Genomic DNA, 5,589 nt, shown 5'->3' on the forward strand with positions numbered 1-5,589 from the left:
GATGCATGAAATGCTGAATTGGAAGGGCCCCCAAAGCGTGATGAGCAGCAATCGATCTGCCCAGTGACATTTAAACCGTCTAGCGCAACACCCGCCACCGACGGACGCTCCGTTCCGGCATGACATCATGCTGACCTTTGCTTTCCACGACAACATGGTCACGTCGTTCGCGTCTGAGCCGCAGGAATGTGACAGCTGACCTGAATCGAGGTGTCGCTGGTGTTGCCTGTCTGTACAGGCGGACTGTATAAAGCGCGCCCCGCACAGCGGAGCGGCACATTCAACATGAAGTCCATGCTCGTGCTGCTGGGAGTGGTAGCCCTCAGTCTGGCCGTATTTGCAAAAGTTTGTAAGTCTGGAAAGTTCACTCATCGCCGGTCATACTTGCACTCCGTTTTCTGTATGTCAGAAATCTCTTTCCTTTTAACATCAGGTTTTACTGAAAATCCTACCTGCCACGCGGTTCGAAATGATATTCAAGCCTTTTCTGGTAACTCAGTTCGGCCATAGTCACATATTCTCTCACATACAGCTGTCTATTTTGAAATATAAACTAAGGGCCGCAATAATATAAAAGAGGGCCGCAAGCCTAGCGTGACGTTTAGGGCATAACGGCGGACTCGTTAAGACAGCGATGTGAATTCGTACGTAGCTATCGCTGCAACAACCACGCATGACCTGTCTCACATCACTCTCATCAGCGGATGGCGTATGGACTATGAGGCACGACCTACGTATATAATCATAGTCTATATTCACAAAGATTACTTTCGATGGACCAGTGACATAACAAATGTCAACCTGCGTTAGTGACTTATGATGACCTTGTATGACCTTTCATCCATCCCAGTTATTGCCTTGCGCTGAGTGAGTTGTACAAGGCTTTATGTCTACTGCTTGGAGAAACTTATTTTTTTGGCTCCTTCAAGTTTGCCTTTGCTCCTCACCCCCAAACATTACGAATACTCCAGACTGGATGTTGACCTCATGACACCAAAAGACAACGAGACGTTCTATACTTCAGGTTGACTACATGCTGGCCTCAAGAGTCCGTTTCGGGTATTTTGGACCCACATAGATTTAAGTTACCTACAAAGCTTTACTCTGCGAATCCAGCTTAATATGGCACCAAACGTGTGATGGTGCACTTCTGGCCAGTTATATAAGTCGAAATAGCGCCCCCTCTAGACCATTGTTTTCCTGTATCGTTCCTTTCGTGTATCATGTCTTCCAGGTATCTCAAAATGATCATTTTCATATGCCAGCTGGTCAAGACCTTGCAGCTGTCTCTTGCAGATCATTCGAAATGCATCACCCTTGCTTTAAGCTTTGTAATGTTGTTCTGACGCATCCAAAAGAAAATGTCGCTCAGCACGTGACGTATTTGTTGATAACCTCCTTGACGACACATTGGCATTGATGACGTGACGTGGCATGACGTCATCGAAGCATTGGTTGATGACCTCCTCTAGCTCTCGTCGACGTGGTGACTCATTGGTGCCGACCTCTAACGTGTCTCTGTTTCAGGCCTCAACAGGCCAGGCCAGTGTCCCACATTCATCTCGCCGTTTTCTCTCCCAAGAACTCTGTGCAGCACCGACTGCGACTGCAACCTCAGTCACCACAAAGGCACCTGGAGGTGTTGTCCGACCTTCGTGGGCGACGTCTGCCTGCCGCCGTGCAACCCTGTGTGTCCCTTGTTCAGTGTCTGTACGCTCGTCAGTCAGGTGAAGCCATGGAAGTCCTACTGCGTCTTCGCTGGCCCCACGAAGAGCTAGCAGCCTGGTCGGGAGGCAGCCGGATGTAGCGACTATCAGAGACAGCCGGACTCGGTCGGCCGCACGGCAGATATTGCAAGATCAGCGCTTCAGTGAATAATATGTGCACGGTGATCAGAGCTTGGAGATTCAGAAATATACATAAGCCATGATTCGGTATTTTCTTGTGTGTTCAACTTTCCAAGGACCAGCTGCGGTTTTATCCATAAAGTTTTGCCAAGTCGCGGTGTTTTTTCCTGTGTGCCCAGCATTGCTGCCACCCCTGTGTGATAAGTGAGTGAAACAATTGGAGCTGTTCAGCTTATGAAAGCCATGTCCTATTGTGAAACGTATCACCTAAGAGTGGCAACGGAGAATAAGAATGGCAACTATTTGAAAGGTGGATAAACCACTTTCACACAGACACAGAAGCCTGAATGCTGGCACATCAGCTTCCAAGCAGAAAAACAACCTCCATACTGACAACCGTCAGTCGGTGGCGAACGATCCTTGTTCCGACCGTGAATCAACGTAGCTTGGGACTCTTAAACAAAAATCTTTCTTGTACGTTAGGGCTCGCCCAACCCCTATCCACTCTCTTTCATCACACAGCCCTGAACTGGTCACCGATAGCCATGACGACCCTAATCCAAACCAAATGAACGCGGGCCGACAGCGCCACAGCGCGAGTGGTCTCGTCTCCCTCCGAGGGAGGCACTTCCCTCGCAATACCATCCGTGAAGCCAAACATCAGGTAAGAATGACTCGTCGCTAGTTCAGGTACCATCTTAGGCTTCTTATAACATGTGGTAAATGTTCAAAAAGGAATAACTTACTAAGATTTCAAGCATTAAAGCCTGCCGTTTTACCATGAATTTGTTTCATCATTTGCATTCCAGATTAACATGCCCAGTTACATCACCCTGTAAGCGGGGATGTCAATTTTCGTGAGTTTTTGGGGCCGGCAAGCCACCCCCGCAAATTCGCATTTCTGAACGGGGCCTTAACCCATTTTAAAGAGAGCGTTCCACCTTTGAAACTTCCAAAAACATGGTCAGGTGAACTCTCAAGACCTGCCAATTATAACAAGACAGTATTATGCTGTGCTCCTGTCAACGCGGCAAACCTAACGTGGAGTGTAGCGTGCCTCAACGTGGAGTGTAGAGGTTGTTCTACAATTATTTTCCAATATTTCGGGGAAATCACCCATGGCATTTTGAGCATAACCCTGTGAACATCATTGTGAGTATCCTACACAATTTCCAGTCCCCACACCTGCGGCTCAAGCGTACTGATTATTACTTGACATAATTTGTTTAACTATCCACACAACATACTGAACTGGCAAAACAAAATTAGCAAAATGAGAAAATGAGCACATTCACTCAATTCAGGAACCCATTTTTAGTGTGCAATGCTAACAAGAGCACTGCATAATAATGCTTTGAGTTTCTGCCCTAATGTTACAGAATGTCTCCTGTTCTTCATGATTTCAACTGAACCTCCCCAGTAAAAGCATAGGGCAGAAGTTCCATTGAACGCTCCATTGATGTGTACATACTGTCTCTTTCCAAAGCTTTCATGGAAGGCTCATCACTTTTTCATTAAAGCTCTCTAATTGTGACGCCATTGTATCGTAGCGTTTGCCATTTTAGAGTCACGGAAGAGATTGCCGAATGTGCTGGTGAGGCGAGGAAAAAAGCTAAAAGTAGCTAAATTGTAAGGTCTGCCTTACATTTTTAGCGGTTTCATAAGATGTGGCAACCACAACCTAAGCAAAATCTGAGCTTCTTCGAACAGGGTTGGTGACTATTTAAATGTAATTGACGCCCCTTCTGCTGATCGTTTCTCCGATTGAAGCTATATATCTCCTATATATAGCTATATATCTCCCTCTTTCTTTGCATGCCTTTCTTCGTGAATTTTTAACTGTATAACCATATAGTTCGGGGCTGTGAATATTAAAACATTCTGGTCATTTGAACAGCATCCATAGGTGACCTTCTGCGTGAGTCAGAGCGGCGGTAGCCTCCTCTGATGGATGACAGGACCATCTCGTCGTGACGGGTATCGCCCCAGTGATATTTGAGTCTCCTCTGATGGATGACAGGACCATCTCGTCGTGACGGGTATCGATCCAGTGATATTTGAGGCGCATGGTGAAACGTCCGCCATCTTGGCTACTTTTTGACATCACGCTGACCTTTAACGAACCGCATTTCCATCCCCTCTGCTCTGTCACAACATCGATACCCCCTCCCCCCTCCCCCCGGCACCAAAGGAACGTCGCAGTTGATCTGAGTCACGTGGCCAGCTGTCATTGCTGTGGTCTGCCTGCACAGGTAAACAGTATAAAACGGGGTCAGCACAGCGAAGAGCCACAACAATCAACATGAAGCCCGTCGTTGTGCTCTTAGGGGTGGTGGTCATCAGCGCTGCCGTATCGGCTAAAATTTGTAAGTCTACATTCAACTTAAATTCATTGCTGATTATACTCACCATTCCGTTTTCCTGAATGTGAGGATGCACTCTCCTTCAAACAAGACGTTTCACTAAGAAAGTCGATCCTACTACATGATTTGACTTAGCACTTGAGCTTTGTATGGCCTTTATCCCATAGTCCGAGCGAAATGCAAATGTTGTATATCATATTCGCAAGTAAGGAAATGCAAACCATATTTTTCGACATAACAGCATACTATCTTTGCAGGTATATTTCCTATATGAATATATATTTGTTGCAAAATGATGTCACCCATAACATATACATGCATATATTTTTACATATATACATACATATATATATATATACATATATATATATACGTATATATATATATATATATATATATATATATATATATATATGTCTCACTAAGATGACTTACAACATTTTGGACACATTAGTGGGAATAGAAAGTGACTGATTATGTATTTTCTCACATGTAATTAGCTTTAGAGAAGAAGAAAACGAAGCACGCACACTGTCATGCTCTCCATGCCAGGTGGTAATGGACTGTTTACCAACATCATATCTACTACTTATTTCCAAGGCTAGCCTAGAGCACCATGACATGACCACAGGAGACCGAATCGAATGTCACTGGGTGTCTTAAGAAGCACGTTTCCTCAGGTTTTCTGTCCGTGTGTGTGTGTGTGTGTGTGGTGTGTGTGTGTGTGTGTGTGTTGTGTTTGTGTGTGTGTGTGTGTGTGTGTGTGGTGTGTGTTGTGTGTGGGTGTGTGTGTGTGTGTGTGTGGGTGTGTGTGTGTGTTCGTGCGTGTGAGAGAGAGAGAGAGAGAGAGAGGGTGCCAGTTGTCGTCGCACGGTAGTCATTGTTGGGAGCTTCAGAATAGCCTGTATACTGCGGCTCTCAGATGCCGCACCTATGTATGGTTCATGGTGTAGCTTCTCATTTATTATGACGCCTTTGGCTATGTTTTGCAGGTGTAAGGCTGGCCCTGTGTCCCACTGACTGGCTGATATTGAGGATAGCGCCACTCCGCTTATCTTTCTCAGGCGTCAACCGGGCCTGTGTCCCACTCACCGGCTGATATTCGCCGTCGCTTTACGGAGAGACGAATGCTTCAATGACTGCCAGTGCCGCGCGGCAACTGGAAGTGCTGTCGGACTTCCTTCGGCAGACGCTGTCTGCCACCATGTCTCCCGACGTGCGCGTATTCTGAGTGGTGCGCGCTGATAACCCAGACATATCCGTGGCGTAGCACCTGCGTCCCTCGCCCTCCCCTCAAGAAGGGCTAGCTGTTACGCTGGGAATGACAGATGTAACAACGACGAGCAGAAACCGATTAGATCAGATTCCAGACAGACAGG

At 46.4% G+C, this 5,589-nt stretch overlaps 2 long non-coding RNA genes across 2 annotated transcripts in view; both read left to right on the forward strand.

Annotated features, from left to right (window-relative positions):
• The first annotated feature begins 255 nt into the window (after nucleotides 1-255).
• Nucleotides 256-1,930, forward strand: LOC119090960 (uncharacterized). The gene is made up of 2 exons (XR_005093339.1): nucleotides 256-349; nucleotides 1,528-1,930. It is a non-coding gene; the product is annotated as an uncharacterized LOC119090960 (long non-coding RNA).
• Nucleotides 1,931-4,134: 2,204 nt separating this feature from the next.
• LOC119090942 (uncharacterized) overlaps nucleotides 4,135-5,589 on the forward strand; it is a 5,854-nt gene continuing 4,399 nt past the window's right edge. Inside the window, exon 1 of the long non-coding RNA XR_005093336.1 lies at nucleotides 4,135-4,213. This is a non-coding gene — a long non-coding RNA (uncharacterized LOC119090942). The remainder of the gene's footprint in view (nucleotides 4,214-5,589) is intronic.

This window comes from Pollicipes pollicipes, unplaced genomic scaffold (assembly GCF_011947565.3).
Source record: "Pollicipes pollicipes isolate AB1234 unplaced genomic scaffold, Ppol_2.1 Scaffold_3216;HRSCAF=3773_pilon_pilon_pilon, whole genome shotgun sequence".
NCBI classification, from domain to species: domain Eukaryota; kingdom Metazoa; phylum Arthropoda; class Thecostraca; order Pollicipedomorpha; family Pollicipedidae; genus Pollicipes; species Pollicipes pollicipes.